At 39.3% G+C, this 10,530-nt stretch overlaps 1 non-coding gene across 1 annotated transcript; it reads left to right on the top strand.

Moving 5' to 3' along the window:
- Nucleotides 1-1,890: 1,890 nt before the first annotated feature.
- On the top strand, nucleotides 1,891-2,079 carry LOC121464888. The gene has a single exon (XR_005976579.1). It is a non-coding gene; the product is annotated as a U2 spliceosomal RNA (small nuclear RNA).
- Nucleotides 2,080-10,530: the final 8,451 nt, after the last annotated feature.

Below are 10,530 nucleotides of genomic sequence, written 5' to 3'. Positions count from 1 at the left end.
ATGAATGCAGCCTTGAATTTTAAACACGAGGTCTCCTATTAGTTTAATCCATGGCAACAGAAAATTTTCTCAAACCAAATAGTTCCAGAAGGATCTATTTTAGCAGCAACATCTGTGAACCATTCTAAAGAGTTGCAATAAAAAATAAAATCATATAATATCTGAAAAGAAATAAGAAGAGCCAAATTGGATTCCTCTCTGGAAAATGAGCTTCAAATTGTGTTCTAAGCCTACAGACTATTAGGGGGAGAAAGGTAAAATAATATCATATTTAAATTATTTAAAAACGGAGAGCGCCAGGCAAGTATGCCACCGAGTACTAGATTTTGTTGAGGACATTTCCAATGTCAAGACAAATGTTGACATAAAAGGAGGTAGAACTAGGGAGAAAAAGGTGAAAGTTAGCCCATCCGTCTGTCCACTCTCCTGACCTTCCCCCAGTTCATTTTATAGACTTTGTCTAGGTGAGGACACCAAAGCATAACATTTGGCCTTGTAATATTTTTGTTTCCAAAATCTTATTGTTGTCTGCCCAGTGGATCTTGAAATCCAGCCTAGAGAAATATCAAGGGCCTGACAATTTGGGGACTGTATGGACTGCCTAGTTTGATCTCTTCTCCCATCCCCACTCCAACCCTCAATCTCAACCTCTTTCCTGCCTCTTTTCTCTGCCTTTTCCTTTATTAAAAAATAATGATGTATTTTATTGGCTTAGCATATCCCAATTGCTATCACTTTTGACTGTTACCAATATAAAACATCATTAATGAAATATTTTACACACTCACTAGTAAACTTTCAAAACCCAATATATATTTTGCATGCATAGAACATTTTGATTAACACCAGTGTATTTTGAGGGCCCAGGAGTCATCTGAGGCTGGCGGCCTTTGTGTTAAGTGCTTCTGCATTTATAAAATGAGAATCTAAAGCTTTTGAGAAATAGTTTAAATAATTTTTTAAGTTTTTCATCATAATAGAATATTCCTAACATAAAATTTATCAGTTGCTACAATTTAAGTGTACCATTCAGTGACATTAGGTCCCTCACAACAATACTGTCTCTGTGTCTTATTAGCTAAGTTGTCTCTGTAAATTCTTTAAACCTGGCTGATCCTCAGATTCCTTATCTTTAAAATGAAGACAGGCCCTCGTGTGCAGCATTCCTCGGCGCTCTGTTTGGCACAGAAGCCTCTGCAGACACCAGTCCCATTTTTAGTGGACCTTAATCCCAAGCTTGCTTTCCAAATAAGTATATATCATTGCCAAAGGCTAGAGAAAAATGACTTACGTTATCCAACTGTTAAATCAATGAGATAAATAATACGTATGTAACAGTACACTTCCTAGCATGAAGGGCCTTAGTAAATGGCTCATCTGTTGTTATTGTTTAGAAGTATAAACTTCAAGAAGAAATGCTTTATGTATGATTCATCTTTGGATTTCTGCAAGTGTTCAGCAGTGTTTAGTTGATATGCATTAAATGCTCATGGTATATGAATCTCCAAGGGGCTGGATGAGACTTCTGAGGTAGGAAATCTTAATCCCAGCTACCCAAACATGGGTGTAATGGTAGCATTTTCTTTCTTTTCCCTTTGTTTTCTGTTCAATTTTGTTTCTGAGACAGAGTTCCTTTGTGTAGTCTTGGCTTTCTTGGAACACCTGTAGACCAGGTTGGCCTTGAAATCAGAGATTTGCCTGCCTCTGTCAAGGGCTGGGATTAAAGGCGTGTACCACCACATCCAAGTGGTAGCGTTTATTTCTGAGAGAGTTAAAATGAAGAAGTACGGGTAAGCTTAGCAACCAACTTAACCCCCAAAGTGGCTAACAGAGCAGGACCCAGGAGAGAACAAAGGCTGGAGCTTCCTTTGGGGAAAATGAAGTGAATGCTTGACTTCTTGGCCTTTTGGCTGTGATCAAGTGCATTATTTGTTCTTATCAATTTATCATGTGTTGTGTCCTCGGTCCAAGGATAAAAACAAAACTTAAATGGTTTTTGGAGAAGAACGATGGAATGGAGCATGTCCATTCCACTGGTTGATCTGGCAATGTGATTTCTCCTCATATGGTACACACCCTCGGTGACCTTAAAAACAAGCAAGTAAATAAAGGATGCAAAACATAATTCTTTAGAACCAGTTTCACCGTGGCTAGGCACAAAGTGCAGTTGTGTGAGGTGCAGCCACATCGTTGTGGACATCATCCTGGAGTTCTCAGAAGCTATCCTGGCTAAACAATAGCTTTCTGCACTCTGTACCCGGCCGTTGGCCACTGCCCTTTGATATTCTCGTTATAAGGAGAAAGTTTCTTAAAAAGAAAGAAGATGGACTTTCAGTGATGAGCATGAGCACTCCACCCTTCATTACCGAAGAAGGTTAAAACCCTGTCTCGAAAAACCAAAAAAACCAAAAAAAAAAAAAAAAAAAAAAAAAAACAGACAGAAGCGGAGGCATCGTGGCACACACAGCCCGTCACATGCAGAGTAAAAGAGACTGAAACCCGAGACAGGCGGTTCCTCGGCTGGGAAGCCAGCAATGAGTGTCAAGTCCTGTCTAGGAAGCGAGGGGAGGAGCAGTTTCGGAAGTCCAGGTCAGCCTCTGGGTATTAGAAGAGACGCAGGCCAAAAAGTGAATTAAGGGAGGTGTCAGATCCACAGTCCAAGGGCAAATAGGAGACAGCAATTAGAAGACAGAGAAAATGGAGAAAAAGGATGGAGAACGAAAGGGCAATAAACATAAGTCTCACATATACATCTGACTCTCGTGGACATGTTTTAATGGCCTATGGGGGGCTTCCTGCATCACGCTAGGAGAGACAGACATCGTGCTCCAGGTAGACAAAGGAGGAAACAGATGAAGGAGGAAGTCTTTATGCCTCCCCTGGATCAGCTGACACGTAGAAGAACTCAGGCTCATAAATCTCTCTGCCTGATTTCATCAGTGTAAAGCTATGTCTTGGGAGGAGAGAAGGAGAGATATTGAAACACATGAAACATAAGAGGATTTGTCAAGATCCCATCCGCTTTCAGATGAGCCTGCTGGGGAAGGAAGGTGCCTAAGGAAAACAAAAAGGAAAAATTGAAACCCCAAAACTTTTCAACTTAAAGTCATTAATCCCAGGGTGTCGTCCATCTCCACCCATTCTTTTTATAAATGACCTTTGGCTGGGCCAGTCCATCGGCCTTTGGCTCCCCTTAGGACCAATTTTCTTATAATTTTCAGGTCTTTGAATATCAGACAGATTCATTGAATGAAACCAGATATTTTTCTTATCCTTCTATGGTGACTCTCAAACTTGTTCCATAATCTTGTTCAAAGTCAAGTCTCTCTGGGGTACATATCTGAAAACTAAGGTTAACCCAATGAACAAAGCCAAATGAACTTTAATAAATCATGTAGCTACCATAAAAAAACTCAATTCTTTGACTACAAAGGACTGCACAACACAGTACCTGCCTCCACAGCACAGCTGCATTATGGGTCACACCTGTAGGCACACAGGTAAGACAGTAGAGCCTCGAGTGATGCAGGCTGAGCAGGCAGTTGGGAAAGGGCCCTGTTATTTCTACAGTGAGACCAAGGAAGCAGTGATGTATGAGCATCTGTGGGTCCTTTGTTCTCAGACTTCACATTCCAACCTGGAATAGGAACTGCAGCTCTCATGTGGACTAAAGAATGTCAAGCGTGGTGAGACCCCATGCATCAGAAGTTGGAGGGTGATGATTGATAAACATTAATGTGATGATGACAGGGTTAGAGAAGAAACACCCAGAGTGGGAAACCTAACTTTGTTTTGCTCTCTTTAACTGGGCAAACAAACATACATGATCCCTAGTGTCACAATCCTAGCTTCTGCTGTTTCCCACTGGCAGCATCATGGTCCTCATGATGTGGAGCCTGGGGACCAATCTGGGCCTTTGAACTGGTCATCTTCCCACTTCTCTGCGTGGACTCATCTCTCTCCCTGCCTAATATCCTCTGGTGCCTGACTTTTCTATTTATTATCCAATTAATTTTGACAATTTTTATTTACTTATTTATTTTAATAATGATTTGCGGGCATATAGTCAAGACGTAACTACATCCCTTCTAAGGCTGTAGGAAGAATCCATCTTCTTGCCTTTCCCAGCTTCTAGAGAGTGATGCATATTTTAGATCATAGCCTTCTTCCACAGTCTCTAAGCCCAGTGATACTGTACCTCCTGGCCCCTACCCAACAGCTGCTTTTCTTTTTCTGGTCACAGTCAAAAAAGGTTCTCCATTTTTAAGGATTCATGTAACCCTAGAATAACTTATATAACTTAGGAAAACCTCCCCATTCTCAAAACCGTGTCTGCAAAAGTTGTTTTGCCATGTGAAGTAGCTTATTCACGGGTCCTTAGGATGGAGTGTGGATGTCTTTGAAGGCTCTTATTCTGCCTTGAGGTTCTAGAGCTTTAGCTTTTCTATGTTTCCATAGAAAATAAAGCCTATTCCCTCTAAAGAAATCTTTCCTCTTAGATACTGGCTAAAAAAGTATGAAGAACACAATGTGTCAAGTCACAGTAAAGATGCATTGGCTAATACAGTTTATAGTTAATTGTAGCATTGGATCATAGCTCTTAAAGAGGAAACGTTGGACTTTGGAGATGGCTTACTGGATAAGGAGGAGAACCTTTGTTCAGATTCTAGCACCTGTGTGAACAATCAGGCATAGCTGTAGACATCTGTAACCCTGGGGACAGAGACAGTCAGGACTCAGAGCCAGGCATGGCTATACACATCTGTAACCCTGGGGACAGAGACCATCACATCCAGCAGAGTTAATCAGTCAGTCTAGGTGAATGGTGACTTCCAGTTTAGTAACAGACCTTGTCTCAAGGAAACAAGGTGGTGTGTGATAGAGGCAGACACGTCATGCCTCCACATCCACACATGCATGTACCTACACATTCGTGAACACACACACACCCTAAAGAAACATTTAACAAGTGGGATTTCTGGATATGTTTGGGTAGACACACACATTTGGATTTAAATTAAAGTTTTGTCTTTTAAGAAATTCTATAGTGGAGATGAAAAGGTTAAAAAAAAATAAAACTAAAGTACTTTCCTGCACCACAAGGGAGAGACATGGCCACAGCCTTTTGCTTTCATTCCTTTCTGGTCTCTTTGTGTAGCATTGTGGTCTGAGCAACCTAATCAAAGGCCTGCATTAGCACTTAAATGGCTGGGAAGAGGTTGGTAATCAGTTGCTCATGTGTAGAATGGAAAGCGTATTGCTTGTTCCTTCCCATTGCAGACTGCATTTTTTTTTCATTCTTTCTAAGGAAACAGGAGTCGTTGACTGTGTTTGGTATGGAATTAACTTCTTAGTCAATTTCATACCTTCCTGAATCTCTTGAGAATCCTACACGCTCATGCCCCTTTCTGCTTTCCCTTAACCTTCATCATTAAATATATGCTTAACCCCCCTTCTATTTTAATAAAGGCAAACTTCTTTCATCAAACAAAATAATATATTTCCTTTATTCTTATTTTCTTCCACCTTAGGAACATTCTGAAACCGATTTTAGCACTGAACACTCTGGGTGGCTTCTGGCAGATGCCAACAGGGGTGACTTTTCTTATTACTGTTACCTGACAAGAGGTGCTAGAGGGGACAAAGGGCTGAGTGTTGGCTTACAGTTTGAAAGCATATAGTCTGCCATGGCAGGGAAGGTAAAGCAGCAGGAGCTCCAGACAGCTGGACACATTGCATCCACACACAGGAAGCAAAGAATGTCTAGGAAGTGGGGCTGAGCTATAAAACAGGGTGTCCCATCCACTCCCCATCTGCCCCACCCCCGTGACCCACTTCCAGCAATTTCTGTAACGTTTTGAAGCAGCAGCACCAACTCTTCAAATGCATAGAACTATGGATGACATTTCATGTTGAGACCCCAGCAGTGCTCAGTGAATACTGTTTGAATAAATGGACGATATCTTAGCCAGGTGACTGAGCTGTGAACTTACTGGTGGCATACTGGACATTACTCACAATGCTAAGACCCAGTTTTCTAGTTCTTCATGTGTTTGATTTCCTTAATCTCAAAAGTCTATAAAATGGATATTCTTACCTCTATTTCAGGACTAAAGAAGTCAAAAAAAAAAAAAGTTGTTTTCATCGAAGTCTGCCTGACACCAAAGGCCATGCATGGTTCTTTGTGTCACTTATCCGTCCTCTTGCTCTTGACCCATCTGTGTCAATGAGAAAGCTACACCTAGACCTGGCGACTAACCTGTGAACTCCAAACTGTAGTGGCAATGTGAGGGGAAGAGCACCAAGGGTCTGGAATGGTCTTAGGTATAATTATGGGCAAGGTTGGCTTTGGAATCCACCATTTCATACTGTCTGTGTTTCATTCTCTTAATTGTGCTATACTGATCATGTGTATTATTCAGAGGGTCAAATGAATGTTTTCGGCTGCTATAAATGCCCTCTTCATGGGTACCTCACCTGTTCTCTTTTCTCCTTGTATGAGTCTGTGCACAAACATTTCAGTAAATTCTTTAGAAAGGAACCAAAATAAATTGTCAAGCTTTGTAACCGGATCCTGCCTGGGGTGAGCTTTTAGAGATCTGGCATCATTACCACAAGCCCTGCTGTGTGTAATTCTGAATTTTTTAAAAGTCCTAAACTATAGCATAAAATGTATTTTTCCCTGATTCTTAAGGTATGTTTTTGTCTAAATAAAAATCAAGTTAAGACAATAATTGTTGTGCTTCTGATTTGCTGCTGACTCCAGCAGTTAACAATGGATGAGTGAGTCTCCAGTGAACTTTACTGCTAAGTTGCTGTGTCTTTAGGGAAGACATAGCTAGAAAGATATGTCTACTTGTATGTAGTAGGGAACTCCGAGCCAGCTGGTTGGCTAAGTGAATCATACAAATATAGAAGGCTCTGGAAGCCACTCCAATAATTTTTTTCTGCTCATATCATTTGTTCATGTTAGAAAAGATAAATTCATACTATATGGTATAATAGATCATTTTTCTTTACCTCTTCCAATTTGTTTGAAAAGCTCCAGAAATTTTGGGAGGATTTATATCCTTATCCTTGGGTTTTCCACCAATATATTCATTAAGTTCTTTTTCCCAGAGAGTTTTTAATATGAATAGCAAGAACAGAAAAATCAACATTCCAAGTGGCTTGCTAATACCAAGAAATAATTTAGTCATGCTAATATTTTATATGCAAGACTTATACTCTGTTGTAGTTATGGAAATAGGTAGGCATATGTATATACTCCACTCTAGGTAAGAGATTTGCAGACCCCCAAAAGATATTTTGAATGGAAACTAATATTTGAGTCTAAAGTGACTGCCATGAGGAACCACATTAGGCACTAAATACACAAAGATAAAGACTGTTCTCCAAACAGTCCTGACTGATCAGTTTGGAGTCCTTGACCATTAGATTTTTTTTTTCAGGCACAGAGAGATAATGAGAATTTTCTTAAGTACCCATGAGGACCTAATTATCTGTATACCAGTCTTCCTGGAAGTTTTATACAGAATTCTGGTGAGAGTTTATGGATTTGTAACTAAGCCAATATTTAACTCTAAAATAATAAAAAACATAGCAGTAAAAACTGAATTGGGCTAATTCATGATAATTAATCTCTGGAGTGTTATCTGAAATGTTATCTGCCTACACACACAAAAAAAATAAAAGAAATGCATTTGCCAAGAGAGGAGGAAGCTGGGAGATTGCAGAAGCACAGCCCTGCATTCTGATGATGGTTTTTTTCCTGTTGTGTTCATCTGCTGTCTCGGGAGCTTGGCTATTTCTTTGTAAGAATGATGGTTTGGGTGATGTCATATGGTGAGAAGTGGGAAAGGTGTAGAAAGGTGAATTTTAGAATGTTTTTCTAGGGGAAAAACTAGGGAAGCTGGAAGAGACAAAGAGTATACTGAGAAACTGGGAAGAATAGGGTAGAAGAGGTAGCAGACTATGGAAAATTAACAAATGGAGTGAGGATAAAGAACTGAGCAAAAGGGAATAATGAGCAGAAAAAAGTGTTGTACCGATGCCAGTGAGACAAAGGGAAGTAAGGGAAAACGAGTCATGCTTAAAAATGGAAGACTATATTGAATAGCTATGGAGAGAGTGGACAACCTTATTTTGTTCCTGATTTCAGTGGGATCACTTTGAGTTTCTCTCCATTTAGCTTGATGTTGGCTTGCTGTATATTGCCTTTATTATGTTTAGGTATGTTCCTTGTATCCCTGCTATCTCCCAAACCTTTATCATGAAGGGATGTTGTATTTTGTCAAAGACTTTTTCAGCTTCTAATGAGATGATCATGGGTTGTTTTCTTCCAGTTTACTTACATGGTGGATTACATTAACCAATTTTCTCATGTTAAACCATCCCTGCATTTCTGGGACTTAGCGTAATTGGTCACTGTTGATGTTTTTTTCTGACCTGTTCTTGGATTGAATTTGCTAGTATTTTATTGAGTGCTTTTGCACCAATGTTCCTATCCAGCTGTAAAGCCTGTGAGCTATGATAGTGTCCAGCCTAGCAAGAAATGTCATGGATGCAATAGTGACATGGATGTTATTGGAGTAAACAGCGGCTTATGGGACATCTCCATCATATTCCATCCTCAAACCTCAGGGAACATTAGAGAGAGAGAGAGAAACAAAAAGGTTGTGATAACCAGAGGATAGGAAGGGTTGGAACAATGACTTCTGGTCATGATGGGGTTCCTGTACTAATGACCTCACAGCAGCCGTGGCTGCCGGCACAAGACCTCCACAAGCTCAAGCCAGTCAACACTCTACCATGGGGTGGGAAAGCGTTCATGAACCCTTCCACACCCCTAATTTAGGAACTGTGGACAGTTGATGACTTCTGGGGGAGAATCAGATTTTTTAAGGGAATGGCTCCTGATAGGTTGACCTGCTCCAATAGATGGACCCATACCCATTAGGCTATAACCAGTACAAATTGGAATTAAAAAAATATTGAACAAGAGAGAACAGAAATTGGAGGGAAAGGAAGTGGGGGATAATTTAGAAAAATTCAAGAGGAATTAGGAGTGTGTATTATCAAATATACTCCATAAAATTTACAAAGAATGAATACAAATATTTATCAAAAAGTAAACACAATTCAATTTGGCTCTTGTGAATACTATTTTAAGCGGAAGAAATAACAAAGCAAGCATTTGTTCCAGTGCTTGTTTGCAATGTAATGAATAACATCCTGTGTCAAGCTTTCCGTGGATTGTTGTGACTACAGCATGAGAATTCACATTATTTTTTGAATTATCTTTCTCATCCTAGACACATATTCTGTAGGAAATATAATGTCCTTAATATCTTTCTATGATGTTGCAATTATTTCTGAAAGGGCTCTATATAATTTTGTTACATTTGTTTCTGGATGGTTTATATTTTTGTTGCTAATGTTATTTGAATTGTACCTTCTGAGTTTTAAATCATATTCATATGTCAACACTCTCTGAACTGCTCATTTGTTCCAGTTTTCTGCTGATTCTCTTTCAATCCTGCCATCCATAATGACGACAGTTTCCCCTTTTTTTATATTTATTCACTGCCCTATGTTGTGGTGAAAGAGACTCCATCTTGAGGGGTTCATGGGCAACTGTTGAATGCTTCATATTTCCATATTTTAAGGGCATAGTTTAAGCTTTTTCCATAATTGTGTGGTATCAGTTCTGAGTTATTTGAAAATATTTGTTATTGTGACAACTAACATTTGTCTCATTTCTGGTTTTCCAAGACTGTTCACCATCTCAGAAGCAACTAAAGTCTGTCCCCCTTTTTGTCCTATAAACATTAGGATCATCACATGGCTTTTCTTTTTTTAATCTAGAATGTGGAACTACAGTGAAGTAAATCCTTTGCTAGGCTTGGCTTTTAGGGGAAGTTTATATTTCTGGGGTCAAAGGATATTGAAGTACATTTGCTCTTTCTGGTGTCATATTCCTCTACCTCAGGTGTCTCAAGTTTTACATGTATCCTAATTTAACATTAAGGAGTTGTCTTGCTTTGAGTGAAGCAGTTAGATATGAAAAAGATGATCCAGCTCATGGGACATGTGGGAGAATTTATAAAATAGTCTGGTCAGTGCCTGGTTGTGTGTGTGTGTGTGTGTGTGTGTGTGTGTGTGTACAACTCAGCTGTATTATATTTTTTTACAAGTTAGTTTTGATAAACCATTTTCTCCAGGAAATTGCCTATTCATTCAAGTATGCAGATTTATGAACACAAAATTACTGTCTCTTATTATTATTTCTCACTAGGCTGCATCAGCAGATACGGCCCCTCTCTTGTATTTCTAATATTTTTGTTCCTTGAGAAATCTGACCAAAGATTTATCTATTTTATTAGCTTTTCAAGAATAATCTGTTGATCAGGTATTTTTTTTCTCTAAGGCAGCAAATATATTTTCAATAATTTCTGTTCTTTTGTTTCTTCTTGCCTTGCTTTATGCTGTGTTTTACACATCACTTCTTGAGTTAAACATCCAACTCAT

The sequence above is a fragment of the Microtus oregoni genome, unplaced genomic scaffold (assembly GCF_018167655.1).
Source record: "Microtus oregoni isolate MIOR12 unplaced genomic scaffold, Mior012 000001F_ref0000356, whole genome shotgun sequence".
NCBI classification, from domain to species: domain Eukaryota; kingdom Metazoa; phylum Chordata; class Mammalia; order Rodentia; family Cricetidae; genus Microtus; species Microtus oregoni.
Note: the sequence above shows the minus strand (reverse complement) of the source record. Positions and strands in the feature narration are given on the sequence as shown.